This window comes from Patagioenas fasciata, chromosome 1, assembly GCF_037038585.1.
Source record: "Patagioenas fasciata isolate bPatFas1 chromosome 1, bPatFas1.hap1, whole genome shotgun sequence".
Classification (NCBI taxonomy): Eukaryota; Metazoa; Chordata; class Aves; order Columbiformes; family Columbidae; genus Patagioenas; species Patagioenas fasciata.
Genome location: NC_092520.1, coordinates 46,340,606 through 46,360,070, shown reverse-complemented (window position 1 = coordinate 46,360,070; position 19,465 = coordinate 46,340,606).

Below are 19,465 nucleotides of genomic sequence, written 5' to 3'. Positions count from 1 at the left end.
AGACATAGTGCAGCCACACTAGTTGAAGGCTAAGGGAATTCAGCTCTACGGATGGAGGCCAATCCATGTTAGTGGATGCATATAGGCACATTTAGTTTACATGCCTAAATGCAGCATATGGGTACATCTATACTATGAAGTAAAGAGAAACAGAGAGTGGGCTCAAACACTAGACCCCTTCATGATAGCCTTTTATTTCTTCCTTTTTATTACCTTTCCTGGACACGATTGGAGTTGCTCATGCTAGCTCTCTTCAAGACAAATCTCTAGAGATGAGCTAACTCTTAGCAGTTCGGATTTCTGGGCCATCTGCCACTAGAGAACTAGGAAATAGCCCATGGTCCAATTTAACTAAGGTATAACCTTAATTGATCAAGGACACCAGCATCCTATACGTATGATGGGGGTATTGATAATACCTGATAGCACACTACAACTCAATCCCAGAAAAGTCAGTGAGATACTCTTTGCATGCAGCATAACACAGGAAGATGATGTAAGGTATCTTAGCCTCAGAGAACAGAAACAAAACAAGTGATTGTCCACTTCACAATAGACCGTAACACAGCCAGAGATCATGCCTTCTGTTCTCTGTGTTGAAGCTGGACCATTGTGCAGAAAGGACCACAAGATTCATGCAGCCAGAGACAATAGAGAAAGCAAACACTTTGTTCAGTAGATCAGGGACACAAGGACTCCCCAGGGCTGGTTGTGTTCTGGGTACTGGTGTAATCCCATAGTTTATCAATAAAAAGTGGTTGAGCAGTCCCAGCAGAAGAGATCTGAAGCCAGGATGCCCTTCTTCCACAAATTTCTCTTCTCACAGGGATTCAGAATCAGGGACCTGGTTGACAACCTGCTACCTCACAGCCTTTTTTCATTCATCACAGAATCACAGAATGGTTGAGGATGGAAGGGCCTCTGGAGGTCACCTGGTCCACCGCCCCTGCTCAAGCAAGGCTGCCCACAACTGGTTGTCCAAGATTATGTTGAGATAGCTTTTAAATATTTCCAGTGGGGGAGACTCCACAACCACTGTGGGCAACCTGTTCCAGTGCTCAGTCACCCTCACAGTAAAATGTGTTTCCTGATGTTTCAGTTCCATTGCCTTTTACCTGCACCCCTGCACAGTGATTAAGCTTTAGCAAAGGAAGACTGTCCCTTCATCTTTAGTTTGGCAGTGATTATATCAAATAGCAAATATGGATTCAAAGCTCTTTATAAAAAGAAGGACTTGAAAATCAAAGCTCCTGATTCCTAACTATTTCATGAGAGTCATGTCCTCCCTCCAGCCACATAACGAACTGAACTCTATGTGCTCGGTGGACCATAAGCACGTATCAACTCCAGCTGTTTTTCTCTTCATTTTGAGCAGGTATCTAAGGTCTTTCCAGATGTAGATGCGTACAGCCCACAGGTGTCACTTAGGCACCACAACTGGTAGGCTTAATATAGCCCTACATGTTTTCATTGACCTGTAACTTGATCAAAGAATGCTTCAATAGAAGACAGACATTCCTTGACAGTATGAGATGGTTAGAAGCACCTTATAAAATAAATATTTAAAAGCATCTAGTAAACACTTAATGTCTTAAATGTTATCTTACTTTACTGGAAGGTTACAAAGGTTAGAAGACCTGAAGACAACTAGCAATTACATTAATAATTTTGTTTATTGCACTGAGTTACTTTAGTCATCCTGAATGAGACTGAATGACCAGTTTGGCAAGTCTCTCTGAAGAATGGGTACTTAACATTTAACAAAAGCATTATTAGTTTGCCCTTTAATACCCCCTGTACTTCAAACCTGACAGCAGTTCAGCATTCAGCCTCCTCTGCACTCAATCTAAATCCCATTAAAGTCAATGCAAGTCTCTCCCATTTTAATGGGATTCAAATCAAGCCTTTAATCCTCAGTGTCTGTGTCACTGAGAGAGAAAATTATGAATGTGAGTTTGTGATGTAGATACTGCTGCAATGGGAGGTGAATGGTAGCAATCGGTGCAAGTTACTATGAAAAAATATATCTTTGTGTATCTTCCTTATTGATGACAGCATAAGATCTTGGACTCTATGAGAAAAGCTAAAGAAAAGAAAATATTTAAGACGCAAAATCTTTAAGCCCTTCACTCTGCCATATCTACACCTCTGAAGGGATTCATTCATCTGTCTTAATGAACTTACCTAAAAATTGGAAGCTTATCCTTCAGGTTCCCTCCACAGTAAAAGGAGAAGAGTCATGTCTAGAGGGCAATTCATTTGATCTGTCTAGGACGCATATTTTCAGCTGAGATGAACAGCCTTCTTCTGATGCTTGTTTCTCACTATTGATCATACTAGGAAGCTTGGATGGGTAACTCAGACTTTCATGTGTCTAATTTTTAGCCATCTATGATTAAGTCAGATATATCTCAGTCCTTACTGGATTTTTTTAAAACTGTAAGAAATACCCTTTAAGCCTGCAAACTAGGTAGTTCAGTGCTGGTGTTCAGTTCCATTTCTAGGGTTAGATGCTATGAGAATAACACACTGGTTTGACTTGCATGAGGTCATAATTTCTTTTGTTGAACTAAAATATGTATTTTAGGTGAAAACAACTGCTTTTGTGTACATATTTTGAATTATGGAGATATCATCACATCTCTTGTTAGGTTATTGCTATGATTAATCATCCTTACTATTAAACATATTATCCCAGCTCTGGTAGAACTTCATCATTTCTTCAGTGTCTGATGCAAATCATCTCTAATTTTGTAGTTCACAGTCCATAAGTTCAAGGATTGCATTAGCCTTTTTAACCACAGCAGTATGTGATGAGCTAATAGATAATTTGGTGTTCACTGAAACTCCTTAGTGCTTCTAGGCATGTTGCTTTTCAAGGCATATATCCTTAACAAGTAATATAGTCTATATTCAGTTTTCCTCCAGTGAAATCTTCGTAATTAACTGTATTATGAACTTGTTTCTCTCCACTAAAGAGATTCTGTGAATTTGCTCTGCTGGCAGAGCTATTTTAGCAAAACAAGGTACTAAAGAAGTTTTTTGACCAGTGGATCTACCACACCTACTGTAATGACTCCAGCTATGCCAAGATTAGAGTTGCATTTTGTGTGGACAGATATATGAGTTTGGGGTGTGTGATTTTTCCCCAGCTCAGCTGAGACATCACACTGACAGAAAAATTTTCTATAATAGGCAAGATTCATAAAATTTTGCCCACAGAGCCTTACTGATGGAGTTCTGTGGGAGGAAGGGAGAATAAATAAATAAACAAACAAACAAACAAACAAACACACATATATAATATACGCATCACTTTCAGCTAAAAGTATTTTTGGGAATACAACTTGGCAAGCTCCACTAGCAAACACACTCTTATTCCCCTGTTACACATTTACACACTTCTATACTGCCACATTTCTAAGCCTTTTGTTGTTACAGAAGTGCCACCCCCCAAAATAAGTCTCTTGTTGCTGTCATAGTGCTGAAAAAAAAAAATTGTATACCACCTGTTTGAGTCTACTTGCAATATGAGCTGCATGAATGATCTTTACTCCTCACTATTTAGTTGTTAATTCTCCATGTTATTGGCAAAATATGACTCCTACAAAAAAATTACTGTTATGAGAGTTCAGTTGTGGGCTATGTGGTGAGGTTGCTTTGTTATATAGGGTGCAATTGCAGAACCATGAACTCTTTTGTTCTTTTTCTGTCTCATATTCAAGAAAAAAAATATAAGTTGTAATTGCATAGAAGTCAGATTTTTGTAGTGTCTTCTGAAAATATAAAAACCACATGCCTAGGACTAAATTCCCACTTGTAAACTATACACTTGAATACATGCAATGACATAAACATTTGGATCACATAGAAAATGTATAACTGTGTTTAAGCAAGAGTATTCTTTAAGCCACGAAGATTTATGTACAGTAGATATATTAATGGGTACGGTTTTAGCTAAGAAAAGAGTTATGGTGACATAGAAACCTAGGATCTTGAAAAAGTGGTCAACTTTACTGGTATGAAAAAGACCTTTACATAAATCAGAAAAAAAAATGTGTTTGAAAGGCTCTAAGACCTTTATAGAAAAATCATGATCAATCAAGCCACCTTTGGGGGGAAAAATATAAAAAAAATCAAAAAGTAGGAAAAGTAGGAAGAATGAAGTAAGAAGAATACAGAATCAGGAGTCCATTTTTAAATTGTTTGTGGGATGACTCGAGTGCTTACAGCTCAGCTACCCAACTGGCAGATGTAACCACAGCCCTAGCACTAGGTTACTTGTGCCTTGCCATTACAATGCTTCCTTTTGTCTGATGGCTGCAAATGTTTGACAGCCATTAGAAAGTCATCCAAGGAAATACTTCCTTTCCATGTACAAGATCCTTGTGGATTTTTTAACACTGAGCTTTCTCAGTAATTCAGCTATCATTAGCGAAAGAATGGTTTCTTACAGCCTGCCTCTGCCCTTAAGGGTCTTTTATAAAGAGGACAGAAGCTCTTTGTTGTCACTCCTTCACACGTTATTAACAGAGGTTTAACAGATAGAAGAGGGGCTTGTTACATGCCCGTTGCAATTTGTCTTTTTTCAGTTCATTCAGATCTTTACCATGTCCACCCAGAAGATGGATTAACCCAGATCCACGGTGACTGTTTCCATACTAAATAGAAAATGAATTGAAAAAGGCAGACAGTGTAATCTCTCCCTATAAAGAATCAAATCAGCTAACGAGACAGTGAATATTCCTGAATGCCAAGCGATATTTTTTTATCAAACAAACTGTTGTTCAACAAATGGAAGCAAACTTCAGTAATATGCAGATATATTATCTTGATAATTTGATGTGATCATCGTTTTGCCTAGTGGATGTTTTTACTCTTTGTTTCTGCTGCCTAATTCTTTCCACGCCCCCTACGCCCATCAATTGAACTGCACAAAGCAGTAACTTACAGTGACTGCTTCTGCTCCTATTGAATTTGGGTCTGATATCTGTGGTGAGGCTATTAGCTGGTGTAAAATAGGATTGCTCTACTGAGGACAGCAAAGTCAGGCTGACTCAACACTAACTGAGCCTCAGCTTCCTCAGTTCTGCCTTTGGCAGAGTCCACGCACCCACAATGACTTGCCACTTTTTAGAATTCTAGCAATACTTTTGATGAATTTGGGACCCACGCCCAGTATGAATCATAGGCAACTCTTCAGCATCACTGCTCAGGGCACGAAGTTGTAGATCTTTCCATCAGGGCCTAATGAGTCACTTAGCTTTCTGTGAAAATTTCTGTTGGTTCAGAATTTCATAAAGGGGTGATGAAAACCAAAGAGACACATACATAAAAAGGGAGCTTGCAACATGCGAGCCAGTGGCGCGCATCATGCTAATGTACTAAAAACTTCTGTGACCTCTTGAAAGTCAAGAGCTCTCAACCTAAGAAATATTGAGTGTCTGAATGTTGAAACTTAAGAGCTAATATTGCTTAAGCTCAGCTTATCCAGGAAATAGTATCTAACCTACATTTTTCTTAAAGAGCTGTTTACATGTTTCATTTTATTTGGTAATAAAATTAATTCCTGAAAAGTCTCATCCCCTCCTATCACCTGTTCCCACACCCTGTTGTGGTTCTCCACCCTACACTGAGCTCAGGAAACATCACAGGGATGTGCTAGATCTCTACAATGTCCTAGGTTGTTGTGTAACAATAACAACAACAGAACAAACCACAACAACCACAAACAAACAAAACAAACAAACAAACAAACAAAAACCCCACACACTACAAAAACCTACCCCCTGCAAAACATAACTATTGCAGCTTTGGAAAAAGTTGAAGTGAGAGAACAAGCAGTTATGAGTGGACAGGAACCTTTCAAGACAATTTCAGCACTGAAAAAAGAAATCTGTAATCTGTAAAAAGCATATGGGTATATGGGAAGCATTTAAATCTTCTATATCAAGAATAGTGCAGTGCAGGTCTAGTGGTCTGCTTCACAGGGAGCGAGTAGTTAGGGGACATTCTCTTCCTACAGGTAAAGTTCTTCCAAATATGCAATCAGTTTTGGGTGACCTCCTTGATTCAAGGAGTGTAACAGTTTCAGAGCTGGCACAAGTTGGGTTGTGTGTGTGCAGTCCAAGACATTGGTAAACAGCCTGGCAAAGAGGCAACAGTGTGGCAGTGAAGACTGCGGATGATACGAAGCCATTTAAGGTAGTGCAAGCAAAAGCAAAGCGTAGAGAACCACAGAAGCACTATAAGCAACTGAGCATTAAAATGACAGGTGAAATTCAATGCGGATGAATGTGAAGTCATGGGGGAAACTGTGTCAAAAAACAGACCTAGTATCACAATGTGAAAAGGTGATTACATATAAAATGAGCTGATATATTCTGGTTAAAGATCTTGGGGTTAGACCTAGATAGTCTGTAAAGCACCAACTCGGTGCTCAAAAAAGAGGGAGAATATTAGGAAATGTTAGGAAGGGAATACCAAACAGAATAGAAAATGTCTTTATGTTATTGTTTAAATCCGTCATTCACCCACGCCTTGAATAAATACTGTGCACAGCTTTGATGCCTGCATCGTAGAAAGGATAGTAGGAACTGGCAATGACTTGTCTTGTTTTTTCCCTTCCCTCCATGGCCACATGCAGGCACAGCTAGGGCAGGGTGCCGTGATAGAGAGACTCTTTGAACCATTCCTGTGCCCTTACATGTGTGTGGAGATTATGTTATGACTGAGAGCTACTGCTAACAGTTCTGAGAAGTGAGTGTTGGCAGCCAGTTCCAGCTGAAAAATGTAATTTGACAAAGGTTTACCTGTTGTATACTTGACACTGTACTTCTATGTGAGGTCAGAGGGATGAAGACCTGATCACAAAAAGAGCATTTGAAACACTCTACATATGAGATCACCTTGAGTATAAACATCAATCAGCTTGAACAACTTGCCATTCCACCTATACAGATATAAAGTTGAATGTTTATGCATATGGAAGTAATGTTATATAATACAATAACTGCTCAGTACTGTGATCAAGGCTAAAATATGGTTCACATACATCTTCAATGTCTGTGACCAAACCATGACAGGTACAGAAGCAGATTACAATTGTGTAAAGCAGCACTTTAACTGGGTTATAAAATAGCTTGAGGCTGCTACACAGACATTCTCCCATGTCCAGTTCAAGCCCACCCCAGTTTTCCCACAGCTCCTTACAATGCCAGCAGTGCAGCACCAGTTCTGGAAAGCTCACAAGCAAATTTATTTGAATGCTCAGCTACAAATGGTTGCAAATCCCATGAGAATCTGATTATTTCCTCTTTGTATCAGCAATATTTACTACATGGGAAAGTACAAGCAATTCAAAAGATGTATTTCTGCTGTTGAAAATAAAATGTCATTTTCAGATCTCTGGAAATATCACAGACTCCGGTAACACCAACAGTGCCCTATTGTTGGTAACAGTTGCAAGTAACACACACCCCATTCACTTGACTGCTCGAACACTAAGGGACGTATTCTCTTCCTCATTCTGCTTCCCCTCCACTCAGCTGCTAAAATGACAAAAGGAGGCCAGCTGAATACTACGGACATTTTTATGGAGTATGAAGCTGATGCCTTCACACGGTCTTAGGAAAACAGCAGTGGAGACACACTCAGCTGCCTCAGAGCATCTGAGCAATATGGAGCTACAGGTTGGACTAGGAGAAATCAGCATCAACTCATATCAACTGAGTACTGATATTTTGAGCATCAGCTGGGAAAAACAAGTTCAAAGTCAAGCAAGACCCTGATCAAAGCAGCCACGACTCCTGGTAGAAGGTCTAAATGATGTTCAGCAGCAGGGAGAACAGTTTTTTTAAAATGGGATCTGTGAAAAGTATTTATTCCAGAAACATGGAGTGTACACAATATAGTCACTATGGCAGTAACCATGAAATAGCCTTAGGTATATATATATAAAAAAAAAAAAAAGCCTAATCTTAACAAAAAGCAACATTCCTAGTGAAAAATATGTCAAAAATAAACCACCTTGTCCAGAATAACAGTAGAAGAGATAAGAACTGTTACCTCTGTAACATCATGCACTATACAGAGATCTTAGACAATCTGAAACCCTGAGCAGTGAATGAGCACGTAGCTAATAAAAAGCTGCAGCATTGGTTCATTCCTGTGCTGGTGTCTAACCCAGGATTGCACAGTAAAGAGAGAAGAAGCTTCCTAAAGCATAAAAAGTAATGTCAGGAATAGAGGACTCAAGCCCTGGGGCCTCTTCAGCCTCATAGAGTCTTTAGGCAGTGCCACCACGTTCTTCTTCGTGTGCTTTCAAGTGAAATTAGTGCTCTCCATGTGTTTGAACCAATCAGATCACCGTCAATCAGCCTTGATCGGAGGCGATTTCTGAATTTCAGATTCCCACAGGTCTAGAGTGGGAAACTTCTGAAGATACATGGGATCCTGCATTTTTAGTGCTCAGGGAACTCTGCACTGCATGTCTAATAAAATCAGATGTTTCCAAGGGCTGCCAGCTATGTATTGTAGGCATCTTTAATTACTCTTTTGAAACTTGCCATCAAAACTTGACCTAAATTCAGCTGAATACATCTCAAATCCCAATGTGAACATCCTAATTTGACACCAGGAGTACCTTTCTGCACCCGAACATAATGCCAAACTATACCTATTCTCAAAATGCATTGAGTAAAATTTCACAAATGCATTGTTATTGCAGAGAAAGTGGTACATGTAGGAACATCACACATGCTCTGCTGGTGCTTTTCTCTCATTCAGGATGACAGAGTTTAGACAAACCCTCCCTTAAATTATATTATTTGATTAGTGAAATAAATCCAGAACATATGTCCTGGACAAAAGTCTGTTCACAGTGAACAATATCTAGTTGAGACTCCATTTAAATATCTTAGTGTAATCATAAAGTACTTACGGTAATCATAAAGTACTATTCATATACAGTACATATATGGGAACCAGAAGCATTCTCACTTGAAGAAAAATCTCATTAAAAACCCTGTTGTATTTCTTCTACAATTGGAAGCAGATCATCATACCAAGCAGAGGGTTCAAGACTGAACTCAGAAGGGAAAGCAGGAAAAAGAAGGAAAAACAGCAGCAATGACCTCCCTCTTATACTTTAGGAAATGCTTGTTTGGAAGAGTTGCATGAGAACATACAGACAATGTTTTTAGTTTCTTATCAGGCTGGACCAAGCTCAAACCAATGACCTCAAGGTTAAAAGCCCTACATGTCTTTTCCATGTTCCTAAACAATCCAACCCTTCCTACTAATAAAATATGTTATTCGGAAGCCCACACCACTGGATTACATATAGCTTGTAAAAACAATTAAGTCTAGACAATCAACTGACAATCAGACTGTCAAGTCTGTATTCCCTCAAAGAGAGGGCATGAAGAAAAGGAGTCTGATGCTGAGCTGCTCTGAAGTCTGAGGCAGTGAAGTGATACCCGTTTAAAGCAGATAAGGGTCTGGTATTTGGTGGTTAAAAGATTGTATGTTTTAAGGACAGATCATTCATTAGGTATACACATGGGAGATGCTCCAGAGTATCTATTCTTGAATAAGTTATGAATCTCTTAAATTACCATGTCATTTAACGTCTTAATCTTTCAGTTTTTACCCTGGCAGACAGAAATGAAACTCATCTTCACTGTTGCAAGCTTCATCAGTGACAAACAGAGGCTATTTCATAGGTGTGTTTCCTACAGTGTTACTCATTTTTTTGTGATTAATGCTCTTACTGCATGTACTTTTCCCTTCCTATGTTTACCACTGATGTTTGTCTGGTATATAAAACATTACATTCTGAGCTGGGTAAGTTACCTACCTGTAAGTAGGGTTCACCAAGATGTTTTAGATGGAAGACCCTTCCCTCTGAGTACACAAACCCATTAAATGCCTAAGCCCAAATGACTTTTCTCTCCAGCAGTCTCAATATTGTGTGTGCATCTCCTCTTGTGTCCCATGCAAACAGTATAGACAGGTGGTGGGCATTTTCTGCTCTTCCCTTTCCTTGCAACCACAGGATCCCAGAGTGTGAGGGACTTCAGGGAAGAAGACAAAAAAAACCAGTTATAAAATGTATATGATTATAGCATAAGAGCTCCTTTCATAAGTAAGTCCCATCTCTGGATGTTTGTTCATTTCACTTTGGGTGACCCCAGTGCCTACCGGTGTGTCTGAGGTCTGTGTGAGCAGGGAATTGCTTTGCCAAGAAAAAGAGTGTGTGTGTGTGTGTGCAAGAGCAGACCTAGCCCAAAATCCATCCTGGGAATGTACAGTGGGCATACCTGGCATGGTTTGCATGGCAGAAGGGCTATATGAGTGACTCACGTGGGAGGAGGAGGCCACGACCATCCTGCACAATCACAGCCAGTTCCAGACAGCTCAACAACCAACCCAACCTGTGCAAAACCTCAGCTGGTCAGAGGAGCACATGGTGCCTCTGTTCAGACATATGTAAGAAAAGGCAGTAGCTGCTGGGGGCCCAAAGGGAGTCATGTGAGGAGACTCAAAAGGAGACATGGGAAGATACAGTAGGAGGCACACAGCAGGGGACATTAGGGGGGACATGGATGGAGGTGCACTCTTGAAGGAAGAGCTGCTTGCCAGAGGGCTGCAGCCCATGGATAAGCCTATGCTGGAACAGGTACTCCTCTGAAGGGACTGCAGCCCATGGAGAAACCCACACCACAGCAGAGGAATAAGAGCAAAATGCAGGAGCAACAGCAGGAAACCACTGTGCACTGATCCCAACCTCCTGCGCCACCCACTGCCTCACTGAAGGAACAGAGAACTGTCTTGACTGACTTTGAGCCTGGAAAAAAGGGTGGGAAGGTATTTTCCCCATGTTTATTTAATTGTTTGTTTTGTTTCTCAATACCCAAATCTGTATTTAAGACTTTATGTTGATGGGCTAAAAATGCCATTAGCACGAGGAAGGAGCAACATCTGTTTCTGATCCCATCTATGATATCCATGTGGGCCTTTTGGTATACCAGTAGTGGAGTTAGAACTAATCTCATCTGGATAATGTCATAGTGCCCTCTTCCATTAACTTTCCACTTATATAGTAAACATACTCAGTTTCACTATTTCTGAGGGCTGTTATTTTATTTCTGATCAGGATCACAGAATCACAGAATGTTAGGGATTGGAAGGGACCTCAAAAGATAATCTAGTCCAATCCCTCTACCGGAGCAGGAACACCTAGATGAGGTTACACAGGAACGTCTCCAGGGAAGGAGATTCCACAACCCCCCCGGGCAGCCTGTTCCAGTGTTCTGATACCCTTACTGAGAAGAACTTTCTTCTCAAATTTAAGTGGAATCTCTTGTGTTCCAGTTTGAACCCATTACCCCTTGTCCTACTGTTGGCTGTCACCGAGAAGAGCCTGGCTCCATCCTCGTGACACTCACCCTTTATATATTTGTAAACATTAATAAGGTCACCCCTCGATCTCCTCTTCTCCACAAGAATACACAAGTATTCCTTTTTTTCCCTTTTTCCTAGAAGTCAGCAATTGTGTGAGAAAGACAGACGAAACAGATGAGACAACAAACATACGGCATACAGCCTAGATGTATATTTCCATCCATGTGTCTTCCTTTGCATTTGTTTAAAAATTCTGAGCATCCAGCATTTCTAGCCAAACAAAAAAGAAGAGAAAAGAGAAAAGGAGGAAAGAAAAGAAAAGAAAAGAAAAGAAAAGAAAAGAAAAGAAAAGAAAAGAAAAGAAAAGAAAAGAAAAGAAAAGAAAAGAAAAGAAAAGAAAAGAAAAGAAAAGAAAAGAAAAAGGATATGCAAGGGACTGTTAGGAAAAATCTGGCCTGGGTCAGTTGGTGGTATTTCATGAAAGTCCTAAGTTTGATCCAGATAGACAAACAGCCTGTTCGCAGTAGGTGTAATTTAGACAGAGAGTGGAAGGAGGCAAGTTACTGTTGTCCACAATAACCCACAGATCCAACTCAGTCTAGATGAGTTGAAAAGACTCAACTTCATCATAGTATAAATAAAGTACATCAAAGAATAACCAGGCCTCGTAATGGCGTCGGCATTTCAGAGATAGGCACTTTAAAAAGGTTAAAAGATAAATTGCCTTTTTACGACTCTTTTCTGTGTAGCTACACAAAGAAGTCAGACTATCTCGTTACATCAATTAGCTTGACAACTCCACTGGCTAAATTATGAAACAAGTCTTCTTTGCATTACTTTCTGCACAACTGAATTCATCCTCTAACAGAGTTGCTCATTAAAGCACATACTGCCTCTGAAAATTTCAGTATTTCCAGTTCAGTGGAATTTTTGCTTTACTAATTCAGTTCTCTGTGTTTGGCTGTAAACATTATATTTATTAACATAGTTTAGATCAAAATGCTATTTAATTACCTAAAATATCACTTTATTACAAAGAAAGGTAGTTCAATATATAGGAAAATGAATGTGTAATTACTAAGAGGTTATGATGCTGCATGAGTTGAGGGAATGACATTAATATTACAGGGACACATTCCAAGAGACAGTAGTTGAAAGAGCTTTGTGTCATTAACTTTATTGGGAGACCTTCCAAAAAACTCAAGTTTAGAGAACTCATGCCATTAATATAAGTGGGAGTCATTCCAAAAAAGCAGTAGTTGAAAGAGCTTCTTGTAGAATTATTTATTTGACAGTTTAAGCAGATAAATTAACCCTTTTGGTAGTAGGTGCTGGATTTTGACAGCAATTCACCATACTGATGGCTCTTATAAAGGGAGCGGGGGTATCCTATCCTGGACTAATGTTCACTAAATGCTGAAGTTAACTACTTGAAATTAGGAAAGTGTTTTTCTCACTTCTCCAGGCTCCTTTGAATATTTTTTTGTGTTCCTTTTTCATGGCATAAATGGTCCTTCACAGCCCAGTCGTTCTCTGTTCCCTCTGTCTTGTATTTGTCACTGATGTGTTGTTACTATTACTTTTTCATTTGAAATGCTCTTTTTCTGCAAGGACAGGTCATGCCCCTGCAGACAATTTCTTCACATTTTTAAATTACTGGCCAGTGCTTCTGCAGTGATAGTAGCTTGAAATGTTCACTTCTTCCAAAAATGTATTTGGACGACTGTCTCACACAGGATCCTCTCTGTGTGCTGCTCTGTGAATACACTACTAGGAAATTTTCCTCAGTCTCTTACATGTTGAGGGAGATATCTTACATGTTTGTTATGCTGGATAATAACACATCATAGTTCTGTTCTATTTCCACATCTCTTTATACCCTTCTCTCAGCTCTTGGCTCAGATAATTTTGGGTCAGGATCTGTGTTTTCTGTGGTTGTTAGAAGAACACTGCACATAGAGGAGTCCTGGTCATTGCAGAATTCCAAATAGTGTTGTGTCTACACTGTCATATTGCTATGTCCCCTCTTTCACACTCAGGTCTTAGTCCTTTGGTCTTCCTAACTACATACACGTTATTCATCACCCAAGATCCAACTGTGGAGTGGTGTTGGAAGGGCAGGAGCCTAAATAGTTCCCTTTCAAAAAAAAAAATTTAAGCGCAAGCGTGAACTGCAAAACAGTGCATGCCAGGTTTTCGTTCCTATATAAAATATAAAAATAAATCCTGGCAGATCTGGCTTCTTCAGCCTGCAGGCATCCTGGCCTTGTGTGCCTTTCCTGATTCTCATGCTATAGACAAAAACAACATGCCTTAGCCTTGGCAGCATGCTACCAAACATTCCTGTGTTAGATTGTGAAGCAGCCGTCTTGTTTATGTCCATTGCTGAATAGAACGATGCTAAAGAGCATTTAAGGAGGTGCCAGCCTGGGGTCAAGAGATCAACACTCATGGTTTCACCAGTCCAAATCCGGTAAAACAGCATTCGAGACCAAAGAAATAAACTGGAATTTGAGGGAATTTTCAGTGTTTCCAAAATATGCACAACAACTTTGATGGAGAAGTAGCTATCCAACATGCTCATGAGTTCAAGAGTTCAAGAGACAGGTCTATGTCTCAGCATCTCCAGACACCCCAGAGTACAGTTGCGCAACATCCCACAGAAGGAGCCTCCAGATGGCGGTAACTATGGTGATGAGGAAGAAGTGGACAGACACATGGCCATGGCATTCATTAATCTCTTCACTGATCAGCAGGACCAGGGACTGATACCTCTACCGATTCACACAGTTGTAGGTCCTCACACTGGGAAATCTGGAGGAAGGTGTCCCTTTAGTGTTTTACATGCACAGTGGGAAGATGCACTTACTGCTTCAGAGAGGTCTAGAGCACAGCAATGCATGGGGATGGACAGTTGGCAGAAGGGTCTTGCTTACCTTTCCTTTGAGTTACCTGGCAGGGAACTTTCTCCCTCCAAAGTCACTTGGAGTAGACAGCCCACCAAGGCCACTTCTTGTCCATAGCAGAAAGGCACTGGTGATGGCATGTTGCTGCTGCGGGACAGGCATGAACTCCCCACAAATAAATTTGTATGTTCCCATACCTACCCTAAAGTTTTAGCGGTACTTTGAATATCCCAAATCTAAAGAATAATGACGCCATCAGAGAGTGCCCTCCTCGTAAAAACTGCTACTTGACAACAAAGACTGTGGCTGCCTCCCTGAAAAAGTGAAAAAAGGGTAATATTCCAGTCAAAACAGCCTTGTCTGATGGCCTCTGAGATGAGAGAGGTCTGTCTTGTCAGGGTCTACTCATCCCATGCTATACATCTTCACTCCAACGCCTGAGGTGTGAACAAACCTGAAATATTCTTCCCAGTTAAAGGCATAACACTTCCACTAACAACATCAGCAGCCACAGCAATGGACAAATTAAGTAGAAAGTCCAAATAAGTGGTTAAGTGCCTGTCTCTGTCATATAGAGAACTGGAGATATTTAAAAGTCAACAGGACAAGATCCTGAGCAGCCTGATCTAAGCTGACCCTGCTTCAAGCAGAGAGTTGTATCCAAAGACATAAAGAGGTGACTTCCAACTTAAATTACTCTTCGATTCAGTGATTTTAACACATATCTATGCTAAAATATCATCACATCCAATATAGGAGAAAAAGAATCACCTAAATTAAAAGACCAAATGAAATAATTTCTTTTAATAACAGTCTACATCTTGGACTAATTTTCAAAGAATGATGCAGATATCTGTAGACTTAAAAGACAGACTAGAGAACAGGATTTAATGTTTAAGGCCAAAGTATATTTGCAGCTGCATTCAAATAGGAGATCTGTTAGTGATGCTGGAGAGCAGCTTCGTGGAGAGGGATCTGGCAGTCCTGGTCAACGGCAAGTCCAACATGAGCAAACAGTGTGCCCTGGCAGCCAAGAGAGCAACTGTGTCCTGGGTGCATCAAGCACAGCATTGCCAGCCGGGTGAGGGAGGTGATTGTCCTGCTCTGCTCTGCCCTGGTGCAGCCTCACCTGGAGCACTGTGTGCAGTTCTGGGCAACACAGGATAAAAAAGATATAAAGCTACTGGAGAGTGTCCAGAAGAGGGCCATGAAGTTGGCGAAGGGTTTGGAGAAGAAGCCGCATGAAGAGCGGCTAAAGTCACTTGATTTGTTCAGCCTGGAGTAGAGGAGATTAAGGGTGAGACCTCATCGTGGCTACAGTTTCCTCACAAGGGGAGGAGGAGGGGCAGGCGCTGATCTCTTTTCTCTGGTGACCAATGAAAGAACCCAAGGGAATGGCAGGAAGATGTGCCAGGGGAGGTTTAGGTTGTACATTAGGAAAAGGTTCTTCACCCAGAGGGTGGTAAAGCACTGGGACAGGCTCCCCAGGGAGGTGTCACGGCCCCAAGCCTGACTGTTCAAGAAGAGGCTAGACAATGCCCTCAGACACATGGTGTGAATTTTGGGGTTGTCCTATGCATTGACAGGAGTTGGACTCGATGATTCTTGTGGGTCCTTTCCAACATTCTATAATTCTATGACAGGCTTAAGTGCAATCCTATATATACAAACACAAGAGTCTGTATCAAAGAAACATCTCTCTGGTGTCCAACACATAGGAACGTGCTGCTTCCCATTTGTCACCACAATCTCTGACTCTGTTCTTTCTGCCTCAAAGTTTTGTGTTGATACAAATATATTTGGTATGCATATACTATGCAGACCTAATGGAAGTTCACACTGCACCATACAAACCATTAAGAAACACAGAATTTATCTCAGTTGTCTAACTATGCAATCAGAGAAAATCTGAGGACCACAGAACTCAGAAAATACATATGCAAGACAGACGAGGGGTAGAGAAAAGGAAGAACACATGAGAACAGCAAACAATGTGGTAGTAGCAAATATTATCTCTGTTAGTATTGTTATTATTGGCTTTATTTGTTGCTTAAATCTTTTCAGTGGAGTTCTGAGAGGAATTAAGTAGGTGGAAAAACAAAAAGATAGAAGTAAATCTGTGAGAGCACATGGAAAAATCTGTATGGACCACAGCCTATGCACAGTTAATGCAGCAGAAATAAGTTTTTAAAGTCATGACTGTTTGAATGCTTGCAGCTTCCACAGTTTCTGCAGTGGCTCTGTCAGCTTGACTCATTGGTTGTCTCAGGTCTGCTGCTTCTTTTGTAGATTTTAAAACCTGTATAGCAAAGGAAGGAAGACGGCTAAGCTATGTTCAGTTTACCACCTGGATAGGCAGTGATGTGCTCCCAGATGTCCACATCGCAATGTGTTTAACCACAGTAACTTCTGCTCAGCCCTCATTCCTAGCTTTCATTTCAACCTAAGTAAACTGGGAAAGCTGAATATCTTCATCACCTCAGTCCTAGGTGCACTTCTAGGCCTGGTCATCTAGACATAGTCCTAGTGATTCCTGGTCCATACATTTCGGCTTGGAAGGTTATACAGCTTTGCAAGAATCTTTAAGCATCAGTTACCTATGCAGAGTATAGACAAAAAAGATGAGTACTAGCTAAAGATAAGACTTCTAAAAAATAACAAAAGCAATTAACAGAGGGTGGCTCCATCAGACAGTGCAAGAGGGACTATCAGGCATAGGAGGAATTTTTGGTTTAAGGACACTCTTGCTTTTATAAAAACAACAACAACAACAGCAAACAAACAAAACAAACTAAACAAACAAACAAAAACTCCAAACAAACAAAAACTCAACAACCACAAGTAAACAAAAACAAAACAAACCAAAAAAACAGAGAGGGGAAAAAAATACCCAAACAAAACCATTTTACAGGTCATTTAAGGATTGAAAAACCTTAGAAGACAACCAGAATGCTTTATATTGGCTCAGCTGAGGAGAGATATTGAGGAAACTTTTGAGATGTGTTGCATATGCCAGAAGAACAAGCCAAGTCAAGCAAAAGAGCCCTGTTGGTGGCACAGTAAAAATTGCTCTTCTGGAGCAAAATAGGCTTAGTTTTATTTAGATTGGCCAAGAAAATAAATGTACTTTTTTCTGGATTGTGTTTACCAAGGAGCAGCATTTTGTGAATTTTGGGCATAGACAAGTTACTGCTAGTGTGCCCTTAGTCGTAACCCAACAGTGACTTTGAAAAAGTTTACTGCAATCATATTACAGGATATAACTAAATACAGGTTGTCACCTGTAGCCATTTGTTTTAGTAGACAGGAAGCATTATAATGCATTTATGGATGATAGAAGCTGATGTCAGAGTTTTGTGGAAGTATAAATACAGCTATATGCAATATAATCTGATGGTCGCGGACTTCTCAACTCATTACTCGAAACACCATGTATGTACATGATGGAAATCAATGATCAGAAAACAAAGGAGATGGAGGAAGCACAAAGTCCAATTAAAATGTCTCATGTCATGCACTACAACCATATGACAATTGATCAAGTTTCCGCAACATCTCACCTTTTACTATTTATCCTATAGCTAGACCCAGCTCTGTCAATTCAGATGGACTCTGATACAGCTGTCCCACATATTTATGAGATTGGTGTCAATAGACAAATGCCAATATCTCCAGTTTCAGGAGAGGAGGTAGAAGTCATTCAGCTTGATTTTTTTTCTTTGACTTAGATATGATTAGGCAGTTTTTACAACAGAGAAGACAGCTAGATCTTTAATACTATTTAAAAAACAAACAAACAATCAACAATAAAAACCCCCTTACAATTTCCTATTAAGAGTAGTTTTGGTATTTCAAGAGAGACCTGCCAGTGACAGGCACCTCAGAGACTAATCAAAACCAGTTATTAACCTCGACACATGATAATAACTTTATGTAGTAAGTTCATTACAAATATTTGGAAGTAAGCACCACATATGTTGCCTAAGGATCGATAGTGTAAGTGCTTTGGTCAGGCGGCTGAGCAAAGATCAGCCTCTCTAAGAGAGCCTTGTGTGTGTGGAAATTCTCTTAGATTCTACTCCTTTGCTGGCATAGAGGAGAAAGAGGGGAAAGCTGGAGGAATGAATGAACCAACATGCTTAAGTATTTTTTATATTTATTTCATGTGTATATTTGTCTAAAAATTAATGCAAACTAACATATTATGTAACTGCAACTCTAGTAAAAGGCTTCCTAATACTTCAACCTAAATTGGGAGATTTAATATAGCCCAGGACTTGACACCTGGGTGGTCCAACAGTGAGTGAGATATAACCAAAAGAAGTAATCAGAGTTCTAAATCTCTTGCCAGAAAGCAAAGGGCTCAAACTAGTAGCTGTGTACTTCAGGGAAAGAGCTGTACATTGTTTCTGCTTCTTTGCTTCCCATGCCTCCCTTCCTCCTTCCCTTCTTTCCGCTGTTTAATTAATCTGCTCATCTGTTTGGTTCATCACGTACAGCTGCAGAAGTATTTGTCCAAACAAATTAGGATTATTTCCCCATGCTTCCAGGTGAATATTCAAATCTGTTTTAGCAAAGAGACTTCTAGAAGCCTTTTGTTGCTGCCAACGCCTGACAAAAAGATTACTGTTATTAAGTTTTATCTGGGAAAATAAGCTGTGTTGTATGAAATCTTCTCTTTCAGGAGTTCATCCTGGGAAATGTGTCACTGATCAAAAAGGATCTTTATTAACACAGACCCTGAGGTTACATCTAAACTGCTCAACAAAGCATGTCACTTTGGCTGGCCTGATGGCTGGGTGGCACCACCTTGCTCACTTCAGACTGGCTTTGGGTTAATCTCCTGGACATTTGTGTTGGAGATGGTTATTTGAAGCAGCCCAAAACAAATCCAGAGAATGAGTTAGGAACTAAGCAATGTAGATCGTCTTGGGTATAGTGCTTGAGTTCCTTTCCCAGCCCTCTTCTGTTCCACAGTGATGACTGAGCCCCACCCTCTACCTTTCAACACCTACTGTAGAAGTGAGATGGCAACAACATACAACGTATGGGTGCCTGCACCCTTTTAAAGGAAGCTCAGGAACAGCTTAGTAGTGTGTCTCACCATGTGCCAGGGGGACTGGACAGGGTTTGAGTCATATGGTTTCATTTTG